Consider the following 10,453-nt stretch of genomic DNA (forward strand, 5'->3'; position numbering starts at 1 on the left):
AAAGTGTCAAATTAAAAATGAGCCTGCTTTGATTTACTTAATTTTGAGTACCAGCTGTAGCTGCCTTGGCAGGGCCAGAGAAAATGATTTTGTACACCTCATGGGACTTGGCAGGCTGTGTGTACCCTACCTCTGTGCCTATGCTATGGCAATCAGAATAGACTAGGAAAAGGGCTAATTAAGTTCACACGAGGCTGTTGGGGTGAGCCCTCACCCAATCGGAGTGGAATTCTTATAAGAGGACATTTAGATACACACAGCAGCTCCAGAAAGCTGTGCTCAGCACTGCCCTGTTGATGCCCAGTGAGACAAGGTCACTGGTGACCAGTGGAGAGATGTCTCAGCAGCCTGCAGCAGCCTCGGCCTGAGGCGTCTTGTCTTGGACTTCAGCTTGGAGAAGGCACATTCCTGCTGATGATACTGTGAGCCTCTGTCATGGCAGCCCGAGTAGGCGCACAGCTGTGAAGGGAGGAAAGCTGCTCGGCCCATTCACCTGTGCTCTGGCCTCCTGCCCCTGGGCAGATCTTCATTACCACTTTGCCTGTGCTTGAGAGTCTTGGTTGCCCTTCTTGCCCCCCGGCAAGTTCCTTGAAGAAAGGGATTATATTGGATCATCTTGGATCTTTTTAAAATAACTAGTTTCATTTGGAAGACATGTTTTGCAGAGAGAGGGAGGAAAAAAGAGAGGGCTTCCATCCAGTGACTCACTCCCCAAATGGCCACAATGGCCAGAGCTGAGCGATTGAAGCCAGGAGCCCATGTGAATGCAGAGGCCCCCAAATTTGGGCTATCCCCCACTGCTTTCCCAGGCCATGAATAGGGAGCTAGATCAGAAGTAGAACAGCCAGGACATGAACCAGCACCTGTATGGGATATTGGCATTGCAGAGGGAGGATTGGCGTGCTATGCCACCACAATGGCCATATCATTTTTTTGGGGGGGAGTTTAATTTGAATGGCAGAATTACAGAGATAGTTGTTTTTGTTTGTTTGTTTTTGTTTTTTGTTTTCATCTGCTTATTCACTCTCCCAAAGGAGACAATGATTGGGTATAGACCAAGATGATTCCTGCAAGCTGAAACTCCATCTGGATCTCCCATGTGGGTAACAGGGGTCCAAGGACTTGGGCCATCTTCCCCTGATTTTCCAAACACTTTAGCATGGGGCTGGATTGGAACGGAGCTAGCACCAATATGAATATGGACACTGAGGTTGCAGTTGGTGGCGAAATGCACTGTGCCGCAACGGCAGCACAATAATTGGTATTTACAACACCTAGTTCTTTGGTTCCATGTGACAATCTAAGGCCAGTATCATAGGGCATCTTGGTGTCTGTCTAGGTGAAGACATTATTCATTCGTTTTTTTCAGTCATTTAAAGTATATGCATGGACAGCTGGCTTCATGCTGGGTAATGTAAGAGTCCAGGGGAACAGCATACATAGCATGGGTTTCTGACCTAAAAGAACTTAGCAATTCAGGGCAGTAAATATGTCTACTGTAATACAGTGTGGTAATACTGCTATGGGCAGAACAAACTACAGTGACCAGAGAGGGAAAGTGAATCGTGCCCCTCTTCCGCCCCAAAGAGTGTGAGAAAGAGCACCTGTAAGCACCTTAGGGGGTTTCCTTGCAGATTTACTGATTTACGGCTCCTGCAAAACGACCGGCTCCATGTGAGGTTGTGTGTGACCCCAACAGCAGGCCGTAGACACTGACTTTCTGCAGCTTCCCACACTAAGGCTTTGAGCTGGATCCACTCCTAGAGAGAGGGGGAGAAACCCAGAGCTGGCCTGGCTGGTGTTTCCACCTCCTCTTTACTCTGGTATGTGCTGAGAGCCGGCCAAACCTCTCTTGACAGCCCATCATTTGTCTTACTTAGGCTTTTGTCTGGGCTGGAAGCTGTCATGCTTTGATGAGCATGCCATTTCTTTGGGATCCCAGGGTGTCTGCAGGCTGACTGAGTATATCCAACAAGCTATGGAAACAAGGCGTGATTACATAGAAGGAGCTTGAGGGGAAACACAGCAGGGAGCTCTCCCTCGTCTCCCCACCTCTGTCCATGCTGCTGTCAGGCTCTTTGTCTTTGGTCTACTGCTTGCCTCTACCCTGAAAGCAGTGGCTTTTGGTTACAGATCACAGAATTGGAATTCAGAATGTGATGTGACTTTCAGGGCACCCCAGAGAGAATGGATCAGGGTTGGGGTGTGGAAATCAGGTGTGAAACACCAAGTAGCTTCAAATAATAGAGAAAGAGGTTAAATAAACAAGAAGAGGAAATAAATTTCTCTGCAACACAGCAGAGGACTCACTGCTACCAGTCGTTGTCATGCAGTAAAGAACCTGCGGACTGGCTGGCGCGCTCCTGAGCAGTCTGAGCATTCACACAGAACAGCCAGGGCAACACTCCCACTTCCCAGCACAGATGGAACAGGCCTGCAACTCGAGGAGGTGAGGAGCTGAATGGGGAGGCGGGCCACCTGCCCAGGAAAACAGCCACGGTGCTTCATCCAAAGGCCCTGTTATGAGAAGAACCCAATAGCACCAGCATGTTTGCAGTGGGAAGAAAAATGTTTACCTGGGCCTGCTTGCGGAACTATGGGCTCTAGGAACTTGAAGCACATGCTGGCTTGTTTCAGGGACAGGAATACTTCATTACCCATGAGTAAAGTTGGCCAACCTGGACCTGGTGTTCCTGGCTTCCAGCTGTCCGAGTCTCCTGAACTCAAACTCAGTGTATTTATTGAAAGGAGTCATCTAATAAGGGATTTTTGATAAAATAATTAGGAAAGGCATCATTGAGGGCACACCTTTTTAGAGAAGGGACTAAAGGAAGGATTGTAGGAAATGGTCTAGAAAAAGTAACCTGGAAGAAAGTCTTAGAGACAGCCAGATGCTCTGGTCCTCCCGGCCTGCAGGGTCATGAAAGAGCCTGTGTGTTCCTTGTCCCCAAGCAGGATGCTTCCCAAAGAACCAGGACAAGTACACCTAAAGCTCTTGGCTATTACAAGCTTATCATCCCCTTGTTTCGCACATTTGTCCTTAGCACGTATGGGTCACATTCAGGGCGGTATGGCTGTAGACGGGAGTGCATTTCAAAGTGTGCACTTTGGACCACTGTTTGTTGCATGCCAGTTAAGTCAGCAGCTTGTGGGTCGTTGGGCAATTTTGGAGAAAAATATATTAATGGATGTCAAGTTTCAAAAACCTGGAAATGCAAGATTATGTTCTGCCCCAGAAATTTTAGAGCATCCCTGGTTACACTCTTGCAGGTTTGCATTGGTGAATTGTTCTCTGCTCATATTCAATTAGAAATATTATTTGCATCGGTGAATGGTGTTAGTAGGTTATTGTTTGTGTTGTTAAATTTTTGTTTGCTGTTTTTCTGTCTGCCACGTGTCTCTAATGCATAAGACATCTTAAGCTATTGGGCTTTTTCCTTGCAATATGAAAGTCATGATTAAAGTTAATAAGTAAAACTATACAGCACAAAATAATGACAAAAATTTTAAATAAGGTGAGCCAGGGCTCCAATGTAGGGACTGAGTAGATGTATTCTGCAAGAAGTAAAACCAGGACTGATACATATTCACTTGCAAGCAGAGGAGCAAAGAGAATGTATCCTAATGGACATGTAGGGATGGCCGTTGTCCCCTTGCCCCCCTTGCCCCTGCTTCTTCCCGCTGCTGATGTGTTTTCTTCTGTGAAACCAAGGAAAGTAACTGAACTGAGGAAAGCCCTACATAGTTTTCAATCAAAGCAAAGGTTTGCTCCTAGGAAACTAATCAAATCTGTCTGGAACAAGTGTAAAATCATGCATTTCCAGGTAAAACTGACAGATACTGCTCCCAGATGGGAGACGGCCCTTGAGATTCTGGTGACAATGATCAGGAGAGGTGACAGATCTCAGAGTAGCTTGTCCACTGAGACCTGTAGCGTGAGGACAATGATCACTCCTTGAAGCATGGGTGCCCGAGGGCGACGAAGTCTGGCTCCCCAGGGTGGAGCAGCTGTTTCCCAGCTGTTGCGTGTTTCAGCACTGAAGACAGATGTGTGCAGATTTCCCACTGCATATTAGAAAACATGAGATTTTCATGGGCAGAGAGCTACCAGAGCATTGCATCTGTCCCTGGAGCTTTGATTGATGAAATCCCTGTGGACTTAGAAAATAAATGCTGCCACCCAACACCACCAGTGGGATGAATTCACACCATAATTGATTTACAGCCTTCCATTTCCTCATTGAAGTTGAAAATCCTTCTACAGCCAGGACTTGATTCGTGTGACAATGTATGCCTTTCTCCCATGCTTGAGCACACAGGTAAACTGTGTTTAGTAAGGCTGTGGTTAATGGCTAATCACCCATTTACATTTCAGTTCTCAGATGGGAATGTGATATATCACACAGAGGTCAGCGTGGGCCCTGAATTTCCCATCTGTGCTGACTCTTGCCGTAGTGTTGGCTGTGTAATAGCTGTATCTTCTCTATGTATGTGTAATGCCAGTGGGACTTCATACCCCGCAGTCCATTGCAGTACCCGAACTTGGAGATGTCCCCTTTTCTTTATTTGTGACATTCACAACAGGGCTGTGTGGTCTAGAGTCAGCCAGTCAGCTGTTCACTCAGGACTCGAATTTGGAATAAATGGCAGAGAACAAAGGACCGGTAATAGTCACAGTGTCCAGGCGGATGCAGTGTCTGACTCCATTGATGGTAACATTGCAGCCTAACTCTTCCTACCCCTCAGATATCTTGCTTTTCCTGTGTGTTTTCAAAGTCAGTTCCCTATTACCCACTTTCCTATCCCCCTAAACCTTTTTTTTCCTTCTTTTTCCTTTAACTGTAATTAACTATGTAAAGATTGTCAACAATACAATAAAAAGAAAAAAAAAAAAAAAAAAACAAAGTCAGTTCCCTGAGTAGCTCATTTGTTTCCAATGCAAGGCTTCTCTGCCTAAGACATTGTGTGGTGGTTTCTGTTGTCTACATCAAATCCTTAATTGACACTCATATTTTTCTGGTCTTAGTGGGGAGCAGAGATGGCGACAATCAGAAAAAGAGTGGGGAAGATGGAGGTTGGAGGTGGATAGAAGATACGATAAAGCAAACATGAAGATATAGACAAAAGAAAAAGAAACTGGAAGGCTGCAAAGTAGGTGAAATATTACAGCTGCTCTGTAGGCATCATTCCACATGCTAATAGCTTTTTTTTTAAAAAAAGATTTATTCACTTTATTACAGTCAGATATACAGAGAGGAGGAGAGACAGAGAGGAAGATCCTCCGTCCGATGATGATTCACTCCCCAAGTGAGCCACAACGGCCGGTACGCGCCGATCTGAAGCCGGGAACCTGGAACCTCTTCCAGGTCTCCCACGCGGGTGCAGAGTCCCAAAGCTTTGGGCCGTCCTCGACTGCCCTCCCAGGCTACAAGCAGGGAGCTGGACGGGAAGTGGAGCTGCCGGGACCAGAACCGGTGCCCATATGGGATCCCGGGGCATTCAAGGCGAGGACTTTAGCCGCTAGGCCACGCCGCCGGGCCCGCTAATAGCTTTTTTTTAAGAGCTACGAAACAAAAGCAAATTTTCTGATATCTCTTCCATAATTATACTGATCAGGCTAAGAATATGAAAAGACTTTGAAAAAATCTGTGGATAAAGTTAAAAATAAATTTGTTTTGATGCAAAAACATTGAAATCCATGCATAATTTTTTCATAACATGCGAAGACTTTTCATAACAGATCAGGAATCTGCAAATTATGGCCAAAGGCCATCACCTAGTTCTGAAATTTAAGTTTTATTGGCACATGGCCATGCTATTTCATTTCTGCAGTGTATGTGGCCGAGTTCGGTAGTAGAGATAGTGTATGGGCCACAAAGCCTAAAACATTGATTGTATCTTTACAGAAAAGTTTGTTGATCTGCCCTCCCCACCCCCGACTGTTGGATTCAACCAGCCATGGACTAAAAATATTTGATGAGGAAAAAAATTCTGTTTCTTTACTGAACATGCAGAGATGTTTTTCCTTGTTATTTCCTAAAAGTGTACATGCCATTACAGAATATTAGGTGTTATAATTCATCTAGGAATGACTTATGTGTACGAAATGCTGTCTGTAGGTCAGGTGCAAATACTACAGCATTTTATATTGGGTTCTTGAGCTGGTAACCAGGAATGCCCTGAAGATATCAGAGGAGAGCTGCTCTGAAGAGCAGTATTACATTATACTATATGCATATTGTAACTCACATGAGGCATAAAGATCACTGATTTAATAGCTAGGATAATTAAGTTTTATTTCTGGAACTTCCACTACTGGCTAGTTATAGTAACTGGAATAGGTCAGCTCTTCTTTCAGGACTGTTATTTGCTCAAACCCAACAGTGTGGGGAGTTTAACTAAAGATACTGCAGGCAGCTTTGGTTTCTTAAATCCTGGGGTCTGCTTGCTGCTTAGCCAAAATGTGACCTCTTCACTGACACACATTACAGTTAAGTGCATAAAACTGGCTGATTTTGCAACAAAATTCATCCTAAATGGGGCCAGCCAAGGATGTAGTCATGGAGTGTGAGCTGTGATTGGATTTGTGGGCAGCTGTGCAGACAAAGGAAGCTACGGGCTCTGAAAGATGAGAGCGCTGTGTCACATCAGCTTCAGGAACCAGGGGGCTTGGGTGGATGGACTTCTGGTTTAGATTCCAAAATGCTGTTCCTTTGCTGCCTAATCTAAGGCTTGGACTGAAGAAATGTATCTGGGAAGCTAGCTCCGGCTCTGCTCGCTTTGTGGTTCGGGTGGAGTGTCTGGAATCAACATTACTCACATGGAAACATTTCGTTCTTTAGTACTTCCAGAATCTGGGAACAGACTGTGGCAAGCCATGAAAACAGGCAGGGCAGAACTGCCCCATTTTTGTTTAAAGGCACTCAAGGTTTTATATGGGTTATTCATAAATTCATGAAGTTTCATTCCCTCTATGTTTGTCTCAGTTTCTGTCTAGAAATCGATCATCTTTTGAAATACACATAAAAAAATAGAATACCATTAAAATTGCAGCAGGCTCCCAAAGTATTTATCAAGCTCCGACATCTTGTAATTTCTAAATCTGAATTCTTAAATGTACTGATTTTCTATTTATCTTAAACCTCTTAGCATGTTTGATGACTCAAATTCTATTTTAATTGCTTAATCATTAGCAGGAAGTATAATGAAATTTATATGGACATAATGTTTTCTTTCTGTTAATTTCTTTTTGCCCACCCCATTTCTCTGTCCTTGAGGTATAATAATTGTCAACATCTAATTTTTAGTAGATGTCAAAGTTTGTGCTAGGAAGAGAGAATTTTACTGCAGCACTATCTCATTTAATCTTCACAATAATGTTTTAAAGATTTATTTTGCTTTTATTTGAAAGAGTTACATAGAGAAGGAGAGATGGAGAGAGAGAGAGAGAGACAGATCTTTTATTTGTTAGTTCACTTCCCAAATAGCCATAACAGCTGAAGCTGAGCCAGACCAAAGCTAGGGACCTTTGTGCCTCCCATGTGGTTATAGGGGCCTGCTAGGCCACAGCATTGTTTTCCATGCCTCTGCCTGCAGGCCAGCATTCCATATGGGCTCCAGTTTGTTTGTCCCAGTTGCTTCACTTCCCATCTAGCTCCCTGCTTATGGCATGGGACAGCAGGAGAGGATGGCCCAAGGCCTTGCGACCCTGAACCCGCATGGGAGACCTGGAAGGAGCTCTTGGCTCCAACTTTGGATCAGCTGGTAACAATAGTCATTAATATTATCCAACGGTTCTTTCATGTGCACACACACATACACATGCAATATCACGATTGTCACTTACCTTTCAGGTTAGATTTTGGCTTCTCATGTATATTTGCCTGCAAAAGAGAATTTATTGTTTGGTCAACACTTATATAACACGTGTAATTAATTTGAGAACTATGGATTTCATTATTAGTGACTGCTCAAATTTGTATGTCAACTCATGACAAGCTTGTTTTTGGCCATGGACATAGTCAGTGAGTTCCCTGAACCTGCCTAATGAGAGTCACTCCTTTAGCCATGAAATTTCATCTGGGGGATGACACCCTGACTCGCTAACCAACCTATTCTCACATTGTCTGATACTACTCCATAGTGGTGACAGGCCTAAACCTATTTTCTTTAAAATGGTCCTGTCTAATACCTAGAGGCAATGCCCTGTTTCTGAATACACTTTGTTTCTTTCAGTTTTTCAAATAAAACTTTTCTTTAAAATATCTGAAAATTTCCTCAAGTTTAAGGTATTAACAATCCAATACAACCAAACTGCATCATCTATGGGGGGCATTTCAGCAGATGATTGGTTTAAATCAAAGGGATCAAGCTTTGCTTTTGGAATCTCAGGATTCACTGAGCTGAGTACAGGCAATGTTTTTCACTGGGTCGCACTCCAACTGCTCCTGAAAAATCTTGCAAACAGATGCCTTCTTTAGATACTTTTTCAGTTGGCACAGATATAAAGACACCTTCAATCCAACACAATTCTTGACTGTCCCTTGCCAGACCATAACTGATCTCTTTGGTCCAGGTCACAGTGGGACTCCATGGCGAAGCTCTAAGGCACCGGCATCTCACAAGGGCCTTCTTTGTAAAGCTGAACAAATATTTGCCTCTGGCTCACATAGATGACTCCTGGAACTTGGTTTTTACACATATATCCATACACATCTGCACGTCTGCTGCTCGCAGTCCCAGCTGGACCCTCAGGGCTGGGACTAGGAAGAATCAGTGCATCTTAGGGGACGGAGAACCTCAGACATCCTGTGTGAGTCCTCACAGCCAGACACAGCTGTGAACTGGGACAACATTCCCTCCCTAGGTTTGCCTGGGACAAAGTTTGGCTATTGTCCAGATCACACCCATAAGAAATTATTATATCCAACACCTCCTATCACATCTTTGTAAACAGATATGAGGGACATCCTGGAACATAGATCAGATGAAATGGTAACTACATGTCAGACTCGTTAATAGGTCATGTTTGTATCATGCATTTTATAGGAAAGTTCTGGAGTAAAGTATAAGAATAGCGACTCTTCTCCAGCCCAGATTTGCCACATGCCATCCATGAACATGGGCAGTTGGTTATATCCTTTCAGATGAACATCTCTTTATGGGCAAGATTAGCATTTTAAAAGTTTTTGTATATGCTGTCTGTATTTATTTGCTGAGATTGCCAAAGCAAAGATTGCCACAGAGGGGAATGGATTGTCCTAGGAGGCTACCAGTCTGAGGTCAAAGTGTCAGGTCTTTTTGAGCACTGCAACGGGCCGATCAGTTTTAAGCATATTATCTGGCTTTGAGTGGTTTGCTGGCAAACCATTGGCATTGCTTGGCTTATAGAGGCATCACCCTGATCCCTTCCTTCACTCTTACACGGTGTTCTCTCTGTGTGGGTACATATCCATCCCTGTGTCCATGGTTTCCTATTTTGCAAGGATACATCCTATTAAGACATACCTAATGACCTCATCTTAACTGGATCATCTATTGAGACCCTATTTCCAAATAAGATCATCCTCACCAGTGCTAGTGGTTAGGAATTCAACAACTTTTAGGGGATGCCATTGAACGTATAACACAGATTCTCCTGGGCAAGCCTCCCAGCTATAGAACTGCCTTCTTCACCCTGCCATCAGCTTCCTGGGATTTTTTGTACGACAGCATAACACCATAGGTAGAAAATTCCTCACTGACATCATGTGACTGGTGCCAGTCAAAAGGCAGGTACACTGACACTATTGTATAAAATGACCTTCAATGGCTTTATGCACATGAAGTGTGTGTGAAACAGACAGGTTTTGTGTTTGTACTTGGATCCCATCCCAAGATATGTCATTATGTATGTACAATTTTCCAAAATTTGAAAAGGTCTGAAATCCGAAACACTTTTGGTCACAACCCTTTTGAGGAAGGGATACCCAACCTGCACTTGATTGACATAGGGTAAGTGCTCAGGAAAGTTATGGGTATCATTACTATCCATTCCTTGAATCAGAAAAGCTAAGTAAATGATTCCTAGTCGTGGTTTCATGCTAGGGTCATGTTAGGTAGAGGAGAACATTTGGCCAGAATGCTGGGTTGCTGCAGGGGACATTGATGTTCCATATTAGAATGCCTGGTTGTGTGCCGACTTCTCTGGGTTGCTGGCATTGCAGGCAGTGGCTTACCTTGCTGTATCACAATTCCAGTCCCAGTAAAAAAAAAAATTAAGAAGGATCATATGGGGAAATTTCTTAAAACAACTGGTAGTTTGACTTCACTGGATATCTGACAGAAATGATCCAAGAAGGAACCCTGGCACTGATATTTTTTTGAAGTCCTTGGCTTATTTTCATCTGCATTCATGGCTGAGCACCATCAGAATAGATGGAAGTATGAGGGGAAAGTCTGCAAGTGGTTGAAA

This window comes from Ochotona princeps, chromosome 23 (assembly GCF_030435755.1).
Source record: "Ochotona princeps isolate mOchPri1 chromosome 23, mOchPri1.hap1, whole genome shotgun sequence".
NCBI classification, from domain to species: Eukaryota; Metazoa; Chordata; class Mammalia; order Lagomorpha; family Ochotonidae; genus Ochotona; species Ochotona princeps.